Source organism: Heterocephalus glaber, unplaced genomic scaffold (assembly GCF_053883595.1).
Source record: "Heterocephalus glaber isolate CG9 unplaced genomic scaffold, H.glaber_assembly_v1.0 deba00001472, whole genome shotgun sequence".
Taxonomy (NCBI): domain Eukaryota; kingdom Metazoa; phylum Chordata; class Mammalia; order Rodentia; family Bathyergidae; genus Heterocephalus; species Heterocephalus glaber.
The window spans coordinates 19,776,359-19,801,704 of NW_028258315.1; the positions used below are offsets into that span (position 1 = coordinate 19,776,359).

At 37.2% G+C, this 25,346-nt stretch overlaps 1 protein-coding gene and 1 long non-coding RNA gene across 9 annotated transcripts in view; one reads left to right on the forward strand and one right to left on the reverse strand.

The window, feature by feature from the left end:
* The window catches only part of Cdkal1 (CDKAL1 threonylcarbamoyladenosine tRNA methylthiotransferase), a 627,362-nt gene that overhangs the window by 434,311 nt on the left and 167,705 nt on the right, over nucleotides 1-25,346 (forward strand). The gene's annotated exons all lie outside the window — the stretch shown is intronic.
* LOC147826225 (uncharacterized) lies at nucleotides 2,950-24,923 on the reverse strand. Its single transcript, XR_015439109.1, has 3 exons — nucleotides 24,736-24,923; nucleotides 10,433-10,579; nucleotides 2,950-4,044 (listed from the first exon to the last, which is right to left on the reverse strand). It is a non-coding gene; the product is annotated as an uncharacterized LOC147826225 (long non-coding RNA).

The following is a 25,346-nucleotide window of genomic DNA, read 5'->3' on the forward strand; positions in this document are numbered from 1 at the left end:
TAATACTTGTTGATGATAGACTTGTTGGTAATAGAACATTAAGAGATTAGTACAACTCTATAACTGTATTCTCAGGACTGACATTTTAAAATCATGGTTAATATTATATCATTATTTTTAACTAAAATGTTAGGTTAAGTATAATAAAATCTCAGTGTTAAAACCTCAGTGTTTATTATAGGATTTCTATGGATAATAAGGAAATATTACATCACAGGTCTTACATGAAAATCATTCTCCTTTCTTTAGACAATTATACTTCATAGGTATAATTTTTTGTGATATAATTTAATCTATGAGTATACAGGAAAACTAACTAGATTACACATGCATACATGTACTTGCACACACATTATCACATAAATTTATGTATATTAAACTTACAGTTTGGTTTGTCTGCAAGGGATTTTAAAAATGGCATAAAAAAGATAGATTCTTATTTTTCAGTCATGTAAGTGAAGACCAGGCCTAGGCAATAGGCAATGTAAAGCTCTAACATGTCTCAGATGCAGGAAAAGAACTTGCATCTCAAGATCCAAGGCAGCTACTTAATTTCCAGTCACCAAATCTGCGTTCCAAGTAATAGAAAATAAAATTGGAAACACTCAAGCCAAGGTGAGAGGATCACAAGTTCAGAGCCAGCCTGGCCACCAGGGAAAGACCTCTCTAAATGAAAGAGTGAATTTTTAAAAATCTCTCAGGGAAATGTGCCAACTTTCAATATTACTTGGTAGGAATTCTGAAGTCTCTCGGTCCTAGCATTCAAGCAGTCTTTAGTTACCCCAACTCATGGTCCTTGGCTTTCCTGGATGGAAGATGCTACTTAGTGTTTTGTCCTCTGTGGCCAAGTCTGAGGTAGGCACTGGGCAAGTTGCTCTTCCAAATGGATTCCAGGACTCCCTTTTGTCCTGACTTAAGAACTGGAACTTGTTAGTAGAATAGGAGCAGGCTGCGCAGACCACTTTGCATCATTAATAATCCAGTTACCTCAAAAATACAGTGTCTTCTAGTCTCTCTGTGTGCTATCAGTTCTATGGACAAGCATACCTGAAGGCCTTAACTGGACATGGTTTTGAACCTGAAATCTCTGTCTTCTATTTATTACTATCTGTCCTCTGCCTACCTCCCAAGTTTACTAATGACCCCTCTTAGGCCATCTGAAGTGTTTCTGATCCCATCTCTGCAGGCAGTCTCAGCAAGTGTGTCAGGGGCACTGATCTTCTGAGATGACCATGACACTGTAGCAGTGCTGCTTGCTTGGCTTGGCTTTTTTAAACCTGCACACTTCAAAATCACAGTGCGCTCAGTCAAATTTGATTGGAATTCACAAGCCTTCTCAGCAAAGTTTCTTGCTTAAAACCTCTGCTTACAATTAGCTAGCCCTAGTGTGAATTTCTAGTGCCAAAAGGCAATAGGAAGCCAGATTATATTTAACATTCTGAATTGTTTGTAACCTTCCTTCACACTTATTTAACTCTTGGTCTGTCTTCCGAGGTACAACAGGTGATGGTTTGAGTATACATATATATTTGTGGCTCACTATTTGTGGCTTTTTACATTTAAAAAATGTTTTATTAGTGCATGTTTGTCATACATAATGTTTACATTGCTTGTAGGGAGTTGGAGCCTGTACACAACATGTCTTATTTTTTTTTTTTTTTTAGACAAGTTTGCACTAGGTAATTCAGGCTGGCCTTGAACTTGCTATGTAGTCCAGGCAGGTCCCAATCTTACGGTGATCCTCCTGTCTCAGTCTCCCAAGAGCTGGTATTACAGGTGTGGACCACCATGACCAGTCCCTTTTTTTTTTTTTTTTTTGCCATTATATAGCATTAATTAGCTTTCCATCATACAGTGTGAGCCCTGACTTACAGGTATCCAACTAAACTAACAGCCATACTTTTATGTTCTAGCACATATAATGTAACATTGGAGATTAGGTTTGTTTGGGCTACAAAAATATAAAATAATATCTCAAGATATATATTACTGTCTAAAATAATGTCTCAAACAAGATATATATTACTGTCTCACATTTAAACAATTCTGTTGGCGTGGTCCACAGTATCAAGGATTCAGGATTCTGTCTTGTTGCTCAGATGTCCTTAGCAGAAATTTTGATCTAAAGGCCCTCAATGACTGCTTAAAATCCACCTGTCAAATCTGTATTCCATCCTCCAAGAAGTAGAAAGAGCAGAAGAAGTGAAAAGATCTTTGAAATTACACATACCACATCCACACATGTGTTATTGATTAGAAGATAGCCATACTTGGCTGCAAGAAAAGCCAGTATCTTGGCAGATTATTAGTTGTCTATTTTGACTGATTATCAGAAAATAAATTTGGTGAAAGACATAAATTTAACTGCTAGGTTTTTTTTTAGTATCAAATAGAAATTGTACCTTCATTTTTCCTTGTGCCCGAGTCCGTGTTTGAACATGTATGTGTGTAACAGTTGGCTCAGCCTCCTGGTGAGTCCTTCCTTGTGGTTCTCTGCCACCCAGGGCACATTTTTCCCCTTGCTGCTTCTCTCAGATGAGACTAAAACACAAGTTCAAGTCTTGATGTATATTCTTTGCTCCCCTCTCCAGTACCAGACATGCAGCCCAATGTACTGGATAGATTCATGTTGGAATAGAAGAAATGGGAGAGGAAAATCAAATTTGTCTTTTATTTGTCTGTACAGACTTGTTTCCAACCTGTTTCCTCTGACTTGTGTTGGATTACTGACAAGCTTTGCCTTTTCTTTTATTTCATATATCTTAAATTCTTAAGAGGATTTTTTTCTTATAAGGCTTTTGAGTGAAATTAGTGGTTTCTTGTTAGTGGCATTTAAAGAAGTAAACAAATTTCTTTTCCCTTATTTCAAACAAATTTTTTGTTTGATCACATAAGGAAGTCGAAGCATTGAATTCCTTATAGAATATATTTTTAATTCAACTGTTCAATAATGATTATTTATATACTTTTCCATAATTTTTATTGTGATTCAATTTTTTAATATCATTGGCAAAACATATACTTTTTGAGTTTTTTAAAAGTAATTTGTTTTGTAATTTTTTCTGTTTTCAACAATTCTGCTAACTTCGTTTCTTTCTTTTTTCCCTATTAAATCATCTGTGCTTTCAAGACATGATGTAATTCAGATTTGGAGGTGATGTAGGATCATCACTCTTAAATACTTAGAGGCTGGGAAATAGGCAGGGAATGACCCTCTCTGGGTGTGGCTCAGGACCTGCAGCTGCTGTCAGCAGCCTCACAACCATGTGCACCATACTTAAGACAAAATGATGATGTTCTGCAGAAAAGAGAATTTTCTATTACCAAGCTAACTCCAGCTTGTCTAATTCCTCACAAAAAGACAGTGATTTCATTACTATTATTGTCAGGTAGCTTGTTCTTCCAAGCTATTTTATGTTTCTTAAATTATCAACCTTCACAAACCATTGATATTATTTAGTGCAAAAAACCCCTGTTCTTCATCTCCCCTCTTAGTGCTTAATTTAAAGTAATACAAAGTTTAATTTAATCCTTCCATCTCTACAATATTTTAAAGGGTGTAAACTGAGGTTACCAACACTCTTAGGTCAAGTTACCAATAGGAACTTGACATTTATATGAATCAGAATAATATCAAATGCTACCAAAACTAATATAGAACTGGAAGGGCTATCAAGCTCCATGCTTGAGGCCATAAATTGATTGCAGCAGGGGAGCAAACAGGAGGCTCCTTTGGGTCAGCCAGGGCAGTGTGTGGTACGCACAGAAAGAGCAGTATGAATTTACACCTTCCGGTAAAGAAATGGTTGGAATAGTCACCCCACTACCGAGGTGTGGATTAATACCACTCCTTATTTAGATAGCTGACATAGCATCTGCAACTATTTTTCTAGAAGTAATATCAAGTCAAAGGATAAAAATCTAATAATTTAGTCAAGTCAATGCAGCCAAGCTCTGTTTAATCCATACTGGTGTGTTTGTAGACAAGATCTTAGTTGTTTTTCCTTTCTTTTCTTTTCTTCTTGCTTGCTTGCCATAAAAATGCTGCAAAAAATAAAAACTGATTACAGATCAACAAATCCAGTGCTAATTTAGCTAAAACAAAGGGCTAACAACAAAAGTTGATTCTTAAGGTATGAATATGTAATGTTGCTATTTTTGCCGCTGTCTGTTCATTTCATATGGCCTTACTGTAAAATACTCTTGTAAAAAATGAAATTCCTTTATATCATATATTGGCTAAGCTTCTGCCTATGTAATAGAAATTATATTTAGATATAAAATGGAAGGATTGCCTACTAGCTTGCATTAAGCTAGTATATTCCTATAGGCTAGCTATGACATTAGTTGCTTTTGGTAAAATTAACTTTTAGATCTAAGCAAACCTTTATTGACCAAAAATTGAACAACAGAAATATATTATTTTTTTATTTCCGATCATTACTATTTGTTATTTATTGTGGTTGAGTCTTTCTTCTGAAGGCAGGGAGTGACTCTTGAAGTGTAAATGACCTGTACACTTCTGCAGTGGTTACTTACTGTATTTAATTGAAGTGATAGCCTCATATTAAGTAGGCTTGTTTTCTTAGTGACAGAAAGGCGGTGCTGGCCAGCAGTGGTTGGCCTCCTTTGCCCTATCATCTGTCCTACTGCCTGTTTGTTCGGACTGTATCTGTGTGTTTCATTAATTGGTTTCTATTGTCCTGGCTATTGACTTCTTTTCTTTTCTTTGTCTGACTTAGTTTTAAGACCAATTATTTCTACAGGTGCCCATTTGTTACAATACTGCAAATGCATTGCATTTTTCTCTAATTAAGACCCCTGGTGTGTTCTTCCTACTGCTGCGTCAGGTGCTGTTGTGTAGAATGAGAGTTCCTCATGGAGTGTTGTTTTGCGTTGAAAAATAGACTGGAGACTATAAAGCGTAAATACTGGTGTTTTGGGTGTGTGAAATTTAAATGTGATTTTGCCAGGAGCTTTAGGAGTTCACTCAGTTGTCACAGTATCCTGTGATTCTGCTGGTGTGAGTGATTAAATGTATGGTACTGTCTCGAACATTGTGCATTACAGTGATTTAAAATTTTTTTCTTAACTTGATGTACATAGTAAACATCCATACAGTGGTGGATAAAATCTGAACCTATTTAAGCTTACCCTTCAAAATGTTGCATATGCCACCAGGCCACTAGGAGATGCTAAATAACAGTATGGCCACTTAACTGACGTTTCAAATAGCACTGAAGAAAGAATCTTAAAAATGACTTCTAAAAAATAATGACTTCTAGCTGCATTTTTCCATTTTTCAGAGTCTTGTGTTTACATGGTGACCAATTTCTCTTTTTCCCCCTTCTTTACTCTATAAATATTTTATTTCTGCTCCTCTACAATCAGTCTCATCGGCATCCTGAATGATTCTAACAAGATTGAGAAGCTGTGGTGGTAACTCGATTAGAAACATTTTTTTTTCTTTTTCCTTCAATATTCTCTTCAGAAAAGAAAAAAAACTTAGGAAGAGATACATATTTGTGCCAGTCTAACTGACATAATCATGAACGTGTAGAATTTGAAGGCAGCTTAGACGTCACACACTATCTTCCTAAATTGTCATCTGAAGCCCAGAGAAGTTAATATGTTTTCTTCTCTTTCCTGTATTTTCAGTGGTCAGGCCAGCCTCTGATTTTCCTCTGCATTACCCAGCTACCATAAAGAGTTAGGATTAGAGTATCATATAGAAATACAGGCTGCTTAGTTATGTTAAAGACTGCCCCATATGTTCAACTGCTTTTTGCTGTTTTTGACAGAAAGGAAATGTAAGAGTCACATGTACTGCTATGTTAATAAAAACAAAGAGCCAACAAAAAATGCTAAAGCGAGTATCTGAGGAAGCCAGACCCTCAGTAGGGAGGTGAGAAAGTGAGGTGCTGTCTGAGTTTTCTTGCAGGCAACAACTTCTGTATAAGAGAAATCAAAATCATAACATCGATGTTAGGGAATTTAGCCTATTAATTGAGAGCATAGGTACCGGATCTGATAAAGCAGGATTAGGTCCCGCCTATCTTTGTGATATTGACTAAGTTACTTCGCCTCTGTTACTTTCATTGTATTGTCTGTAGAATGAGGATAATAACCTTTCTTTAAGGTTCTTATAAGAATTAAATGAGATAATATGTATTAAGATGTGCTTAGCACTGAACATGGTATGTGCTCATTAAGTGATAGCTCTAGCTTTTTCTTCTAATAATAATGATGATAGTAAACCTAACAACTACAATGCAGAACACAGCTAAGAACAATACCTAAAAGATAAAGACAAAACTTTCATTAAGATTAGATAAAAGATAATGCTTATGGCCCATTTACTAAAAAATGCACCAAAAATCCGTATGGAAGAAGAAAAACACACTGAAAGTATTGTCCAGTTTTCTTTCTACAAGTTTTTATAAAATATGCCCTTAAGCTGAAAGTATCATTTGGGGTAGAACTCACCAGACGATTGAAGGAACGGGGAGACTGTGTCACAGTTCCATATTAATTAAGGTCCGCTAAGAATGTGAGAATGATGCTAGCTAGGTGTGGTGGCACTAACCTATAATCCTAGCCCTCTAGAAGGCTGAGGCAGAAAGATCTTAAGTCTGAGCCCAGCCTGGGCAACTCTGACTTAGCAAGAGCTTGTCTTAGAACAAAAAATTTCATAAAGGGCTGGGGGTGTAGTTCAGTGTGAAGACTCTGGGTTCAGCCCCCAGTACCACACACACACAAGATGATGAGTGGGTTGTCAGAGTTGAAATTTTTCCTTTAGAACCAGAGTTTTTATCACCATTTCTGTCAACAAGACCTCATTCCTTTATTTCCCCAAGACAGCACCCCATGCCATAAGCCAGACCCTGACAGAACCAGCCCTCCCACACTTTAGCCTCTCCTCCTGCCAGCCTTTGCCCTCCTGGGAGACTCCCGGGCCTTACCACTGCTGCCTAGTGTATCATGTCGTTCCCACCGGACCTGAGTGCATATCTTTCTTAAACATAATTTGTGTTTGGATAGAGTCTTTTATGTCCTAAAACAAAGGAAGCGATAACAGAATCGTGGGTCAGGAGCACTGGAGGGCCAGTGTGCAGGCACTGGGGTTTGAATCCAGTGTGAGTGTTCCCTGAATGCTCATGTGTTGCAAGCTTGGTTTCTGGTGTGGGAGTGAAGAAGAGGTGGTGGAATCTTCAAAAAGTGAGGCCAGCCAGACTTGGTGGTGCATACCTATAATCCTAGCGTTCTGGGAGGCTGAGGCAGGAAGATTGCAAGTTCTAGTTTCTCTTGACAACATAGCAAGACCTTGTCTCAAAATCAAAGGTAAAAGGGTGGGGATATAGGTCAGTGGGAAAGCCCTGACTGGGGTTAAGAGAGATAGGGGGCCTAGGGGCAAGTGGTTAGGTCATTGGTGGCACTTGGTCCAGCAGAAATTAGTGTAGTTCTTGCCAGGAGCAGGCTAGTCCTGCAGGAGTGAATTGCCATGAAAAGAGCAGCCTTACCCTTGAATCTCACCTGCCCCCATCTCACCATGTGGTCTCTCCCTTTCTGCCACATGTAACACAGCCAGGCGTCCCTGGCCAGGATGCTGGGGTCATGCTGTTTGGCCTTCTAGTAGCCAAAATCACGAACCAAATAAACCTCTTTACAAAGTATTCAGTCTCAGTTGCATTGTTCCAGCCACAGGAAAGGGACTAATACAGCAAGATACTTCTGTTCAGAAAGAAATTGTATCAGCTGTGGTCCCTGAGCAGAAGCTGTATGTTTTGATAATGGATTCACACATGTCAGAAGGGCGACTGGGCTGAGGAATGGTAGTGATTCCCAGCACTTCCTCCTCTTTGCCAGGTCCCCAGGCATGAAGTTCAGTTGCATTTAAAATCTGAATTAGCTCTCTAGTCTTCAGATAGTGTCAAACATTGTCTCATCCTACTGTTAGTTTAGAAATAACATTTGTCCCAAGTTGTTCTACAGGCTCATGCCTAGTTATTTGCAGGGGTTGAATTATCTTTGAGACTGTCACAGATTGGCTGCTGCCCAGAGCTCTGGGACATGTAATCAGTTTCAGTTAATTCCCAACAATAGAGTGTGGCGGGGCCTCAGCTAAGTGGCAGGTTGACTGATTTGGAACTGTTGATTTAAGTTGTCCAGAGAGTTTGACTCATACTTAGACCTGACACTGGTTTGAGTCAGCTGGCTTACCTGCAAACCATTACCAGTGAACTCTACTGCGTTTGTGTGGCAGAGTCTGGGGATGAGGCCAGGTCTCATCTCCTTCGTGCTGCCCACTGTGGCCTCCAGCTCTCAGGCTCCAGGGCTCTTGGGGTGTGCTCAGACTTCAGCTCCTCCCGACTGCTTATGTCTGCCCCTGGTCATCCAGCCATATGCCTGCCCAAACTGCCAGTGTGCTAGGTGCTCTGTAAATACACTGTGGTTCACTGTTTCATAATCCACACCTATATTGTGTAGCACTTCCTGATTTTCATAGAGAACACTTACCTGTCCACTCTGTTTTGGGCAAGGGCAGGGCAGGCATTACATAGCTTCCACATTAATCAACCTCATTACCATTTGATTAGATCACTCAGGTTAAATTCTGGTTGGAAGAGTGATCTATGGTTGCAACCCTGAGGGAAAATACTAGCAGTTTCTTTAATGTGAGTTTTGTTTTTTAAAGTTTGAAGATAAATGTTTCTCAGTTCATAATTTGTTTTTTCCTACCATTAGCCTTTGAGCATCAGTAGTAGCAGTTGATTTTTAGTTAAAAATGTATGCACAGACATGGAAGCTTGTTCCCCTTGGATACTAGCTTACATTTACTTAGCTGAGGTGATGGGAAGCCCAAATAAGTGGTCAAATTATAGATCCTTAATGTAAGGACAAAGTGCTGTGAGGAAGGAACCACTCAGGAAAGTGATCCAAGATGACTCTAACCTTACACTCTACTATTAGTACCTGGCTCTGAGTCTCAGGAAACCTTGGGTCGGGGTTTTGATATGAATTGTCTTTGTGTCCTTTTTGGTAAATGAGCTTCTAGTATAGAAAGCCAGGTGCTCAAGTCCTTCAAATACATTAAAATACAAGTGATTTTCTTTTCCCACTGTCCTGTCAAAACTGTACCTTACTGCTTTCCTTTCATAATTTAGAAAGTCTCCAAGTTATTCAAATTATTTGTTCTCAGATCTAGATGGTTCCTTTTACTAAGACTAAAATTTTGTTTTCTAAAGAATATGTGCTAAAGTTGTTCCTGGTTTTTATTTTCCAATTTGGTTTTCATTTATGTCAGAACAGTCCAAATTTTTACTGAGAATAGAAACAATAAGCAATGGCAGAGTGTTTTGGTTTTTTTTTTTACCATAGATCATATCCATTTAGCTTTCCATGGCATAAGGGAGGGCAAATACCTCCTGATCTCATTGTCTTTATTCTTATTTGCTTTAATGGGGTGCATTAGTTACATGGCATGATATAGAAAAAGTTATAGTTTTTCTTTGGTTTACAAAATGTCCTTACGTGAGGAAAAACTGGCCTGAATTGAAGAAAGTTTCATGAATTTTAATGCATGACATTTCCTTTTTTATGAATTTATAAATAAATATGTGATGGATATAATAAAATAACAACAGATTTGGCAGTCGTATTTTAACTAAGAAATATATCTGGTCTTATATTTGTATCTGCTAAGTTATACTTTCCCATGATGAAATAAGCATTAATTTTAGAGACGAGTCAATAAAAAGTGTAAACATTAGAAGCAGTTTTCTTTCCTGAGACAAAGTATAGAACAGTTCAATGGATAACATGAGGCAGTGCAATCTTGACATAACAGAATTTACTTATTTAAATGTGCACTCAGAAATTGAGGGATTTTCGAGAGACATGGGTGAGATACAGGATTTTAAAAGCTGCAGTTGAAATCAAGAGACAGGAGGAAAATTACTTTTGGAAAAATAAGATAATTCTAGTGTTAAGGTTATTATCAAAAATACATGTCCTCTCGTCTTGTATATTTATTCGACAGGCCTGCATATCTGACCACAAAATCTTTGGAAGCCAGTGTAAAGTTGGGGAGTATTATCAGTTACATGACTTAGACCATCTGCAGGATTTAAAATGTCTGAGTTCAACAACCCAGATAGCTATTCCTAGGACTGAGACTGGAAAAAAATTCCACCTGCAACACACCATGTCCTCATCCCTGGCCCCGTGGGAGCTGTTTTCTTTTCTTCGTCATTGTAGGTGAGGCTGCCAAGTCAAAGTTCAGGAAAAAAATCCAAGACAAAGGTCTTTACAGCAGGACCAAGTTCAAGAATAAATTTAGCCCATCCAGAGGAACCAGTCCTTCAGGCAGTCATCTGCCATTTCTCACCACTGTTTCTGATAAAATGTTGAGTAAAATGTGATATTGTATTACCTGAACAATACCTGAAATAAAGATGTATTCTGTTGCCATTTCAGGATGGATCCCCAGACTTGAAAAGATAGCCTTTTCTGATATAACTTAAGTCAATCTTACGTGCTTCCAAATGGAACAGGAAGTCAGAAAGATGGCCTGAAAGTTCTACAAGAAAAAAATATATAGGGATATTCATCCACCTTTGCATTTCTTCAAAACTTGTTTAAATATATAATTAAGCAAAACAATAGAGCAAATCTAAACCTTTGAGAAAAACTGAAAACATATGCAAAAAGCTTACAGTTAAAGGTATGTCTAAAAAGAAAAACACTGGGTTTGATTGTTAGTTATACTACTAAAAGATACTATTTTAGCCCATTTTTATAGTCCAAAAACCAAAGAGAATTTTGGAGAGGGGAAAAGATAGAGAGGTGATCTATTATACAAGACACAATTTACTGAAACCAATTTTCAAAAGTTTGCTTTCATATCAACAAATGTGGATGGAGATCCCTAATTTTCTTTCTCGAGAGCTTTCAGGTCATCCCTTCTGACTTCTTTTCCCATTTGGAAGGACATAGATTTTGGTTTATTTGGGGATAGGAAGGTAATGAGCAGTGAAATGAAGGTTAAAAAAAAAATCCAAACAATTTCTTTTCTTGGCCCTAGAAACAAAAGTTTTTAAGTCGTTTCTGAAGTGTTTAGGTTCTCTAGTAATACTCTTTGAAACAGGGAACAGAGTGGTGTTATAAGTCTCTGCTCCTATATCTGGCTGCAAAGAAATTTGTCAAGCCAAAGAGCTTCAAGTCAAACTTACTCATTCACCTGCTTGCTTTTTATTGATTTATGGTTATAGGCATGAACAAATTTCAACTGTTTATATTCTCTGAATTTCCAATTGAATGCCTATTAATTTGTATTTCTTTCTCTGATCATTGTTTTGAATGCACATTTCTTTGATTCAGCTTTGTCCAGGTAGTTACTTTTGTTTAGTTGCTGTTGTTTACTATTGAGTTGACTTCCTTTCTTTGCTTAGTCATCCCTCATAATTTAACACTTAAATTGTTTTCATTTCTGATTATCATGTAAAGAGTGTAGCTGTTTTTTTCCTTCTCCCAAGGTAAAGAACACAGAAGCAAATTAAAGTTTTTAAATATATATGTATAACATTGTTGCAGCTAATATATTCTGTTATGTCATACAAATCTATGAGTGTGTTTTATATTTTTCTGTTTTATAGGCACTCTGTGAATACACCATATATATACACACACATGCACATATACATACACACGCTATGTCCTTATATGTTCAAAACACATAGCAGCTCTCTTCATTTGGTGGGATTCATTTGAAATAGGCTGTAAAGCATTTGATTGGGAGGCAAGAAATAGCTTTTGTTGTTGTAGAATTGGAAAGATTATTTTAATCTCTTTAGTTTCAATTTTAGCCCCATATTTTGAATAAGAAGATGAGATTAAACTGAAGTTCACCTTTGTTCTAAAATTCCATCATTCCAATAACTTGAATCACACTTCACTATTTTAAATGGTTATGTGGGTTTATTATTGCATCTTTGCTTTATGATATATTTTGGTCTTATCATAATTTACTTAATGCTGAGTCACAATCAGGAGGGTAAGAATCAGTGTTTTTATATATTCTACTGAGAAAAACCAGACTTATAATGCATTTTCCAGGAGTTCATTTGAAGGAAAACGGAGAGTGCCTGTGTATGAAAGCAGGCACATGTGCAGTCTTAAGTAAGATGTTATCAGAGGAAATTGTTTTCTTCCCAGACACTTGAGGTTGTTTGGCTATTTTTATGTATTAGACATTAATTTATAGAGTATTTTTTCCACTTAAGATAATGATTGGCTGCCAGAGGATCTCAAGAACTTAGCAAGCTTCAGCCCTCTCTTTCCTGTTCATCCTTGGTGTGAACTCCCATCACTTGACCTTTCTTAATTCTCTAATCTTCTGGCTTCTGCCTGCCCAGACCCCATGGTCCTCTGTTTTTGCCAATGCCTTTGACACCAACTTTGGTGTCCCTTTATATGTGAAGCCAGGAGTACTCTAGCCATGGCACCACCAACTACTTCCACCACCTGGCTGAAACCTTACCAAAGTCATTTTATTTAATCTCCATTGAGCCCTCTTTGCTGTTCATCAGTCTGTTTCCTGTTTAGTCCATTCCTGCATATTCACATTAGCCTTATCAACTCCTTTTCTTCCTCTTCCAAATAAAATTCTCCAACTACCAAACCTGTTGTCGGCAGCATGTTGAGGGCTCCCTCAGGAGGGACATACTACCCAGTTTCTCCATCGTTCTTGCCTAAGAGGCTGTTGGTCCCCTTTTCAGCACACTAAAGTAGATCCCAGTGATCTATGAGGTAAGAGTCATGTTAGTGACAGATCTGGAAACTTAGATCTGTTCTAGAACACAGAATCAAAAGGAGAAGAGCCTAAAAAATCAGCCAAAGGCTTTGGCCCTGGAGTCTAAGATGAAACTCACTAGGCCCAGGCTCCTAAGTACAATCAGAGAAGAAGAAGTAAGTTTGGACTAAACATACAAACTTGGGTACTGTCAGAATCCAAGAATGCAGCACGTGGGCCCAGGTACTAGGGAATGTGAAGGAGCTGGGATAATAGGGTCATCTAGGCACTATGGAGTCACTGTGATCAATGGAAGCCCTGGGAGCTGTCAATAAAATATCTTTTCTGGGCTATTGAAAGAACTTCCTAAGTAGTCACTTTTTTTCCTAACACGCTTCCCACAGTTCCAGCAATAATACTACTTAGCATTTTTTTAAAGTTTATTGGTACATTTTAGGTATACAGTATAATGACATTCATCATTGGAAATTTGCACCTTTACATAATCTCTCTTGGTTCTTATTTTTCCCCCTTCCCTTGCCCTCCCTTCAAAGCCTCCATCCCTCCCTATTTACAAAGACTTTGTTTCCATTTTTTCATTTTCATTTTCATATTTATACTGTTCCCTTCTTTCCTTTCCCCTACCCCTCTCACTTCCCCTTCCCCCTTTGCCCCTTTTCTTCCTAGTTCACATTATCTTTTATACCTTTTAGTCCTTATTTACCCTTTCAGTATCTCACACTAGAGAAACTATTCTGTATTTACACATGTGTGTCCTTTTTATTTCACTTAAGAGTATCGCCTCAATGTGCATCCACTTAGCTGTAAATGTCTCTAATTTCTCATTTTTTATGGCTGAGTGGTACTCCATTTTATAAAAAAAAAAACACTTTTTCTTTCTGCAGTCTCCAGTTGATGGGCATTTGGGCTGCTTCCAAGTTTTACCTATTAAAAATTGTGCTGCTGTGAACATGGGTACACATATATCACTGTGGTATGATTCTTTTAATTCTTTAGGGAAGATACCCAGCAGGGAGATAGCTGGGTCAAATGGGACTTCCAGTCCTAATTCTTTGAGGTATCTCCATACTGATTTCCACAGTGGTTGCACGAATCTACACTCCCACCAGCAGTGAAGCAGTGTTCCTCTTTCCCCACAGCCATGCCAGCATTTGTTATTGGTTGATTTCATGATAGCAGCCATTGTTTCTGGAGTGAGGTGGAATCTCAGCATTGTTTTCATTTGCATTTCTCCAATGACCAGTGACATTGAACATTTTTTCATATGTTTCTTTGCTATTTCTACTTCTTTGTCTGAAATGTCTGTTCATTTCAGATGCCCATTTTCAGATTGGGTCTTTAAATTTGGGAGGTCTGATTTTTTTAAGTTCTTTATAGATTCAAGATATTAGACCTTTGAGGAACAACAGATGAAGATTTTGTTTATTCTTTTGAAGAACCAACTCTTGGCTTTATTAATTTTTTATATTGTTCTCTTAGTCTCCATTGAATTGATTTCTGCTCTGATCTTTATAATTTCCTCCCTTGTATGAGCTTTGGGTTTGTCCTGCTCTTCTTTTTCTAGAAGCTTGAGGTTCAGCATCAGATTGTTTAATTGGGTTCACTCTTTTCCTAATATGAGGATTCACTGCTGTGAATTTCCCTTGTAAGACTGCTTTCATTGTGTCCCATAGATTCTGATACATTGTATTGTCATTGTTATTTAATTGAAGGAACTGTCTGATTTCTTCATTAATTTCCTCTGTGACCCATTGGTTATTCAGAAGTATGTTGTTCAGTTTCCATGTGTTTATGAAATTTTTGCCGTTTCTTTTGCTATGGATCTCCAATTTCATCGCACTATGGTCTGATAATATACAGGGGATAACTTCATTTCCTTTGTACTTACTTAAACATGTTCTGTGAGTGAGTATGTGGTCTGTTTTGGAGAACAACCTGTGTGCAGCTGAGAAGAATGTGTATTCTGATTTTGTGGGGTGGAAGACTCTGTAAACATCTGTTAAGTTCATTTGTTCAAGAGTTCGATTGAGTTCTAGTATTTCATTACTTATTTTTTGTCTAGTTGATCTATTTGTGAAAGTGTGGTATTGAGGTCCCCCAGTACTATTGTATTAGTGCATATATGACTTTTCATGTTCGTTAGTATTTGTTTTATATAGTTGGGCACACTAGTGTTTGCTGCATATGTGTTTATGATTGTCATCTCTTCCTGTTGGATTATTCCCTTTACAAGGATTTAGTGTCCTTCTTTATCTCTCTTAATCAGTGTTGGTTTGAAATCCACTTCATCTGAGAAGAGACTAGCTACTCCTGCTTTTTGGGGGGTTCCTGTCGCATGGAGTATTGTTTTCCACCCTGTAACTTTCAATCTATGAGTTTGTTTTTTAATTAAGTGTGTTTCTTATATGCAGCATATTGTTGGATTTTGCTTCTTGACGCATTCTGCCAGTGTATTTCTTTTGATTGGTGAATTGAGACCATTAACATTGATGGTTATAACTGATACGTATTGACTTATTGTCTCGACGTTTTCTTTTTGTTGGATTCTCCCCCTTTACATTTAATTTCTTGTCATGCCCAGTGGATTCATTCTGCTGTGCTTCCTGGGGTTGTGATCCTTATTGTCTGTTCCTAGGATATTATCTAAAATTTTTTGGAGGGCTGGTTTGGTATTCATGAAGTTCCTAAGGTGCTCTTTGTCATGAAAGCATCTTATTTCTCCGTCAATTTTGAAAGATAGTTTTGCAGGGTACATCAATCTGGGTTGGAGGCTGTTTTCCTTTAGGGCTTGGAATATGTCACTCCAAGCTCTTCTTGCCTTGAGGGTTTGTGTTGAGAAGTCTGCTGTGATTCCGACGGGCTTTCCTTTGTATGTGATTTGTTTCTTTTCTCTAACTGCGTATAGAACTTTGTTCTTCTGTTGGGTTTCTGGAATCTTAACAATTATATGCCTATGTGTAGATTTTTTTGGATCAAGGGTAGTTGGAGTCCTGCATGCCTCACTTATCTGTATGTCACATTCTTTTCCCCTGTTTGGGAAGTTTTCTGCCATCACTTCTCTGAACAGCTTTTTTATGTCATCTGCACTGTCTCCTGTTTCTTCATTGACTCCGATCAGTTTTATGTTTTTCTTCTTTGCATCGTCTAGCAGCTGCTGGATTGATTTCTCGTTGTCCCTTACAATTTTGAAGCAATTTTTCTTTTCCTGATCACTAATTGCAGTCTTATCTTCTATATCTGAAATTCTGTCCTCACATTGGTTCATTCTGCTGCATAGACTTTCGATGGAGTTTTTAATCTCCTGGAAATCTGTTTGTATCCGTTTTATGGTTTGTTCCTCAGCTCCTCTATTTTTTTATCTGTGTCCTCTCTAGATTTATTAATCATGTCTTGCACTATGGGCCCAATCTCTGCTGTTGTCTGAGAAATTATTTCTGATTTCATTTTTCCCAGATCCTCTTTTGTTGCCAGTTCAGGGAGTCCAGGTGGTTGAGTATCAGAATGTTCCATCTCATTTCCCTTTGGGGTTGCTGTAGGTGATCTGGCAGTCTGGTTTTGAGACTTGTTTACTTGTCTTCTCATTTTGATGGGGGGGGGGGGGGCTGTTGGCACCTGCACGGCTCACCTCTTCTGGGCTGAGAGCAGTGGAAAGGTGCCCTGGAAGCCCCTTCCTCTTGGCTGGGAGCAGGGGAATGGCAGACCGAAAGCCCCTACCTCTGGGCTGGGAGCAGTGGAACAGCAGACCTGAAGCCCCTTCTTCTTGGCTGGGAGCAGTAGAATGACGGCCCGGAAACCCCTTCCTCTGGCCTGGGAGTGGTGGAACACTACTTAGCATTTAAAAGTTTGCTTTGTGCCAACCAATTATCTTAAAACTATATAGAGATTATCTCATTTGATCTTCAGGGCATTCAGCTAATGTGTTTATCAATCTAGTCAGCCTGCCATAGCAAAATACCATAGACTGAGATGACAGAAATTCCAGTTCCCAGGAGTTCTAGAATCTAAATCCTAGCACCATCCGCTGGGGTGGCTATTTTGGTTTCTGTGTAGGATAGTGCTCTTTGGTCCCTATGGGCTTTGAATTAGTATTGAAAGGAGCTATAGGCAGGAAGACTTAGCTATTTCCCCTTCCATTTTTTACTCCAAAAGTACTCAGAAGAGGGGAACGGTGTCCAATTTTCCTTAACAAGTTACTTAACCATTCTGTTTTTAAATCTCCAAATGAAACAGATTATAGTACCTGTCCTAATAGATTTGTTTTGAAAGATAAGTAACTTTTTTTTTAACTCTTCTAAGCCATTCGTGCCAGGCCCACTTAATACATGTTTATAAATGGTTTATGTTGAAGAGCATCTTTTTAGATTTACTACATCTTACATTTGGCTAGGAAGAAGAGAAAGATGTAGTCCAAGTGAAGAGATCACCAGTGTCAACCATTGAGTGACCAACATAGCATGCTCTTTTTCCACTTGGCAAACTGGTTGGGTTTCAGAAGGGAATACATTTGGGAAGTAGTGAATGATCAGGTTAGGTAACTATAAACAGCTCAGATTTTCAGGGACTTAGAAGTTTTCCCTGTGTGTTTTTGCACATGTGATAGTAAATAAATAAGCTGTTACAGTATTTCCCCAGCAGGATGAGATGATGAGAGCAATGTGATAATGTCCACTGATGAGATCAGGGCTGGCAGCAAAAAGGGAAAACATAGCAGACCTGTTGGAATATTTCTTTTTAAACTAATGCTCGACTAACTATGAAGAATGGAACAGATGAGTTAAAGTTGACTCAAGGTTTCCAACATGGGGGACCAGAAACCAAAAAATGATACCCCAAACATTAGGGAGAAATAAGAGATGATTGGACATTGAACATAGACTTCAGAAGTACCTGCTTGGAGAACCTAAGGAAGGAAGCCTTTGGAATGGTTCTAAATCACTGTGAAACCCAAGCTAAGGAAAAAATGTTGCAAAAGGTGGTGCCAATGTAGTCATTTTCTTTACCTGCCCTGCCTGCCTAGCTGGGTCAGATTCCCTGCTGTATATGCCCCACCACTCAGTAAACTCATAGACTCTGAGCTCTATGAAGGCAGTCACCACAGTCTGCCCAGCCTGTCAGAGGTGCAAAGTATAGATTTGTCAAGTGAACAGTTAAGGAATGTGTTTAATAGATAGCATCAAATGTAGTACAGAGGTCAGCTAGAATTAGGGCATAGAATAACATTTGTGTTTGCCAGTGATGAGATCAGAATATCATCAGTAGGTTGGGGCAGAAGCCAAGACACAGGGGGTTTACTAGAATGTTAATAGTGAGGAAGCAAAGGCAGCAACTGTGGTCTCTTCTTGCAGAAGTCTGGAAAGGAAACTATTTGGAACCAGTTAGAGAAAGGAGATAGAGGAGCTGGGCAAGATACATGGAGCTGATTTGTTCCTTATTTGCAAGGAAGAACCACTGGGAATGACAAGGGCAGTTGTAAGAGCGCTTGATTACTAGAAGTGCTAAAGTGTAAGGGAAGACAGCCTGAATTGCAGAGAACAGTGTGACAACATAAAGAAGCAAGGACAGGAACAAAGTCATCACAAGTTCTAGAAGGAGGAGGTCCAGAGCACAGCTAGTAAAAGCCTACAAACAGACAATAGTACAGTAGTAGCCAGTGTGCTCCTCAATCTGGGAGATACTGAAATTAAGCCATACTACACTGAGGGAGGCGGATGAAGACAAAATTCTGGTGTTGCCAGATGGTTTGCATCTTCTTAGTTACAGAGCCAGTGTTATCTCTGTGACCACTCGTTAGACTCATCACATTTATTTATGAGGTCCAACTTTACCTTTGAGCCATCATTGTCTTATCACTAGTGACTCAATCATCTTTAAGGATTTTTTTAAAGACAAATGTTCATTAAATAAAAATCAATGTTTGGAATTACACCTGTTTAATTGCAAGTAAGTGGCCAGTTAAAGCAGGTCATAGATGAGCTACTCTCACAGGTTTTATTTTACAGCGATGAATACAGTTTTTTAAAGCACACATGTAGCTTGACACCAAGAGTGGTCTGTACCTAATAAAGCCAGCCAAATCACTAAGGAAAACATCTGTTTTGTTATCAGGCCAACACAAACTGCCTACAAGTTCAACACATAAAAGACTTGTTCCTGTGAATGTACGGTTAGTTTAGTATAGCTGTTCGTTCATCCAAGCAAAAAAATGGATAACCTAATCTCAGCAAATTATTCTTGTTACTGTTATTTTTTTAAGTAACCAATTTTGGTTCGACTTGATAAATACAAAGAAATCAAATATGAACAATTCACATATGACATTTTCCCTATCTAAAAAAGAAATGAGGCCATAAGGGTACAAAAATTCATCTTAAGAATCTTATTTGTGAATTGTGAACTCAATTACTTTTTAAATCTTTTAATCTATAAAATTTACAGTATGATGGATTGTTACACATCACATATGAAGAGATAATATCTTTGACTGGAGCTCATTTAAATGAAATAGAACAAAATTGAAATGGCACATTAAGGACTGTTTATATTGAAATAGTTTGTTAATGTTTGTGTGTGTTGGTATTTGTGCTTGAGATTCAGTATGGATTTTATTTTGGTATCTCTCTCTATCTACAGTACTCTCAGGCAGTTGTGAGAACATGTATTTAAATATTGCCTCAAGAGCTAATTTCTCAACAAGCAAGATTCTGAGTCCCATGGTTAGAGATTGGAAGTGTTTAGTACTCATTAGGATTGTAGAATAATTTATAGAATTATTTAAATGGATAATGGACACACATTGAAACAAGGCACATCTAGCCTAGTAACCTTCTGTGAATTTCCTACACACTGCTGTATTCCTTTACTGTTTCAAAAATTATTTAATAGCCATAGATTTTTTTTTAGCATAACTCATATATGAGAGGAAAATTGTACCTTTACCTATATTTTAAGCTATTCAGAATGACTATAGAATTATCTGCAATGATCCTGAATAGCTTTTTGGTAAAGACCTAGACATGCATATATCTTTTATATGCACATATGTATACAAGAAGGAAAACACATTTCTACAAAGTTATATTGATGAAATTCAAAATATATTTATGTGATGCAATTTCTCAATTATAGGCCTACTGGTAAGAAAAATGCAACTGCTTTATTTAGCATAGCATTCACTTATTGGGGTTCAAAGTTTAGTATTCCCTTTCATTGAAATCAAGTGTTGATATTAATTTGTCTGTGCTGATAGGTCATGAGGCTTAACGTATTTCACTTCAAAAGTGTCTTTTCACAGATATGCACTGCCAAATAGTGGTATCAGTATATCACTTGGAGGGTATCTATAAAATTCTACTAGATTTTTTTCCATACACTTGTCTTTTATCAGATCACTCCCAATTGAAAGTTACATGTAAGTTCTTCTCCATGGCACAGTTAAATAGATTTTAAATAATGGATTTTTTTTTTTTTGTACTTGAATTAAGGTCTGAAAAATGCTGTTGGGAGCATAGTCTGAGCTTAGAAAATATATCACTCGAAATTTTTTGTAGGAATGGAGAGTATGCTTATTGCTTCAAATTTAACACAGTAAAAAAATATATAATGAGGCTTAACATTATTTGTGATTCAGACATTAGTTGTTAAAATGACATTACTATAGAACACATTTTGCATAAGAGTAAAATTTTCCTCTGTAATTTCAAATTGAATTCTTTAAAAAACATTATCCAGTCAATAGCAAAAGCTAATTTGCAAGTGTTTGATAATAGACGCTTTTGGCAGTTGTTGTCTGAGAAAAATTTTAGTGTTGACCATAAAGTTAAAAAAAAAAAAAACACAGTGGAAGTTTATCACTACTAAACCATCAAACATCAGTGTGGCAGGACAAGTTCAAGTTCAGGTTCAAGTAGTCACCTTATGTTGATGGTGAAAATCCACAGAAATTAGGAAAGGTTGACTTCATGAGAATGAAATCCCCTTTTAACTCAATAGTATATAACATTCAAATTTGTAATATCCAGAATACTTGATGCATGATACCATAGACATATTTCACATGCTTATAAATATGTGCACTTAAATGTTTTGGTGTTACACAGAGTACTTATAACAAACAGCAGATTCCACTTCAGGTTGTAATACATTAATGTTTGCTCAACTTCTTTGAAAATCTTGTCTGTAGTTGTTGCATACACACTCTTTATACAAGCTAATTCTCACTCATTTCAGTGTTGGCATTGACTGCACAGATAACAATTTAGCAGTATTAGTAACATCTGACAGTTCATCAAAGCCAAGGGAAACCACTCAAAATCATTTGTTTTGTTTTTGAGTTGACTGCTATTGTTAGCCCCAGTGTCCTCAACTGTGTGTAGAACATCGAAAAGTGGTTGATAGTAGAAAAGACCAAAGGAGTCAGATTATGATAGGCCTTTATGCTTGCCATTCATAAAAGCTGAAGAAATGTTTCCTATGAGATTGGCTTTTGGGAGTTTGCTTGGCTTTACTCAATAGACCTTTAATGGGAGATAAATATCTGAAGAGGAACTCCAGTGCATAACAATTACATCTGAAGCTGCTTTGGTTGAAAAGTCAGGAAGTGGTAGGCCAAGAACCCCACATCTTGATTACCACTCAAGCCCTTTCCTTTTGAAAACTACTGTTTTTAGCACTGATGAAATATAGTAGTATTACAAGAAGGGGAGTTGTAATAGAGGTACTAAGAGCAAAGTACCTTTACATTACAAGAGTAATGGAAAGGAGGCTGATTTGATCACCTGTTAGGTATTAGACACTGAGCTAAGTATTTTTAAACATTATTTTCTTTCATCCTCATAGTCACATGATCAGTAGGTTATCACCATTTTATAAAATGAAGAGAGTGAGTTCAGATATGAGATTGTGGCAGTGTTTGTTTTTAAGTTCTATCACAGAATCTGAACTCACTAGAACAGTGCTATCCAATAGAACGTTGCCCAAGAGTAGAAATATTTTGTATCTGTGCTGTGGGACATGGCAGCAACTAGCTGTATATTGCTAGTTGGCTACTGAACATGTGAAAGGCTGCTACAACTGAGAAGTCCTTAATTTTATTTGCTTTTCATTTATTTTAATTTAAATAGCCACGTGTAACTAGCACTTACTGTATTGTACAGTTCATCTCTTGATAGAGTCTGATTCAACCAGATTCATTCTCCAATGATTCTGCCTTTTTTGCTACTTGCTTTGAAAGATTATTGTGTAATTTAGCTTTATCTTAGAATATCTTTAATTGTGCTGCATAAATATTTAATTTTACCTATTCCAGATGAAAAGTAAAATCAGGTCTCAAATATTATTTATGGGATTTGATTTTTCTTCTTTAGAAAGGGAATTAATAGGTCTTTCCTTGACTCATTAGTATGCATTAAGTACCTGTTTTGTGCCAGGCACTGAACTCTGGATCTTGGAAAAGTTGTGGTGTGCCAGACAGACATGGCCTCTGTCCTCAAAGAATTTAACAACCCTACAGGAAAAATATACAAATAACAAGCAAGTATAATAATAGAAGAAAATACAGAAAATTTGACACTTTGGGAAAGGCACTGAATGTAGTCTAAATTCCAGGAAGATTTCCCAGAAGAAAGTTCTTTGAGGTCGCAGTAGAGTGGAGGTTAGCTCTGTCGGGGAGACTTAGAGGAACAGTAAGGAGAGAGTCAGCGTTTGAACGCCTACAGCCCGGAGAGCATGGGGATAGAGGAAGGGGAGTCTGGATTCCAATGTGTGAGATTGGAATCTGTGTGATACATTTTGTAGGCAGAAAGTGAGAATGCGTGGCTGGGACTGGGAGCACAAGGGGACAGAATAATAGCGCAGTACATAAATTTAGAAGATATTTGTAAGTTTAACAAAAATTTTTTTCTCACAATGATATTACTGTAGTTTTATTACTATTCCTTAGTTAATTAATTCAAGCTTTGGAGAATTTTCTGAAGCTACCAGTAAGATGAACTGTAAGTCTATATCTTAAGAGACTCTCTATCCTCTGCAAAAGTTGATTTCTCTCTTGCATTTCAGAGATCTCCATTGTGAACAAATCCAAAATTCCTTTTGACATGACCATCTCTTCTTTTCTTAAAACTGTCTTAATATATGGTACCATAAAGTTTCACCTGGAAAATTGGTCAGTGTAAAAAGCTTTTCCTCAGTTTTATATTTGAACCTTACTTTCCATATCTATGGTTAAAGAAAATATTATCTGGTGTATCTAGCAGTAGTTTATGTAATAGCACTACCCAGGAATTATTATTATATATGTACTTTCACATTCAGCTTCTCAGTTGATAGCTGAGTTTTCAGAAGCAGAAGTTTTAATTTTATTTGCATGAATTGTGTACGTGTATTATATCAGTGTTAGAAAATTAATATGTTGAAGATAATTGGCTTTCACTAAGCATTTAGTTTTCTTGTTTGGTACCATTAACCTAATAGAGAATGGGAAGATCATCACAACTCAACAGCTCACCAATAACTTTTACTGATAGTGAAAATCCAGGAGAGGAATTAGCACCTTAGAAAATACAGAGAACATTTACAGGTCTGATGTGTTTATGTCCATATTTTTGTCGGGGGAGGGGGCGGGGGGGTTGCTAAACATTGGTGAACTTCATAGTTCCAAAAGGATTTGATTACTTTTAACTCTTAGATGTATGTGTGTGTGTGTGTGTGTGTGTGTGTGTATAAATGATATTATGCCTGTATAAATCACAGGTGTAATTTTTAAAAAGATAAACAAAATATGATTGAAACAGAGGACTACTCCATAAAAAACCAGTGTCAGTCAGTAGGCACACCATATAATTTTCTCTACTTTGATATCTAGTATCCCATTTTTTTCTGTCCATGCATGACAGTTTTAATGTCTTACATGGAAGAGATGTAAAAAATTAGTATAGCTTCAGTGGCTGATTTTGTGCAGCAAACATTAAGTCAGTTCCCATGAACAGCCCCCTGGTGCAACCCTTAATAAATGCAAACTTTATTTTTAGTAATGACCTTTCGTAATGTGAGCCTTGATCCGTTGAGGTGCTGTTCACTTTTGATGCATCTCCAAATCCCTTTTTTTATGCATTTTAAATCAACACACGCTTGTGCTGAATTTATGCATGTGGATAGACGGAGATGTAATTTAAACACATCTGTTCAAATATGCATTTCAGATCAACTTGGTGCTGGTTCTCATAATACGATGGAGTTTTTGACGGGTATTATATCCCTAAAGTACACAACAGATGGTATTTATTAGGGAATGAATAGAAATGAAGTTTAAAGATGTTGAGCTTTTTGTCTTAAGTCACTCATTTTTTAGTCATAAAACAATAGTGGTCTGAAGTCCTATGTCTCTGTGATAATGCTTTGTGTGAGATGTGTGCTTTGAGATGAATGTCAGTCAAGTTGGAATTAAACATATATTTTTGTTAAGTAGTCAACATCGCAGAGAAAAGTCAGATGAGAATGAAGTAAATAATAAGATATTAACAGTCAGTTACTACAGTTAATACTTTATATCATGTAAATTTCAAATTTTGATACATTGAATAGCTTCACTATCAGTCTCCCTTCACTTGATTCATATGTCAATGAACAGTTTCAGATGAATTTAAAATTTTATTGTACTTTAGGGTCATTATTTCAGTGTCTTAACATTTCATCTTTAATCTTCAAAACTGACCTCTTTTTTCCTTTCACATAGTTGTACGAGAAACAAATGACAAAAATACCCATATTATGTTGACCTAGAACCAGTATACAAAATTCGTTATCTTTCAGGTTTGTCGGCTTCAACTACAGGTTGTACCTAAACAGCTGTCTTTCAAAACATAAAGACTCAACTAACTGTGCATTGCTGTTTCTCTCACCATCTCTCAAACACCCTGCCCTCTCTGTACCTTTATGCTCCCCTTGAAAATGAGAGGCTGAAGAGACTAGAGTTGTCCGTGTGCTAATCAACCCTCCATGAGAGACCAGTGATTGCTGCGGCATTTGCAGAGCTGTAACAACCGGCTCTTGACACTTGCTTCCCTCTCCAAATTTGTAACATTGGGAACCAGTGCCAACAAGCTGGATCAAGGATAAGGAACAAAATCTGTATCTGAATACCTCTCTCTTCCATTTGATAGGAAGCTGTGTTCTCCAGTCTGCAATCAAATGCAAGTAAACCAGACTGGGATTACTTGCAAGCTATTCCTGACTTCTATACACAACACCACAGATAAGTTTTTTGCTCATAGATTTAGACAGAGAGAGTACAAAAGGAAAGTGATGATTTGTGAGGTAACCAGTTATGTTAGGCAGTAATAGAAAACATTTTAAAATATTTGAAATAATATAATTGCTTTGCACAGGGAACACGTACATGAATAAAAGATGCTAGCAGGTGTCTTGCTAGTATGGAATCTCATGCTGTTGTATTTATTGGAAATATGCAAGCCATCAGCAGATTTAAGTTTGTAAAAAGTAATCGAAACAGAAGGTTTGAATAAAAAGCTCAGGCTTAAAA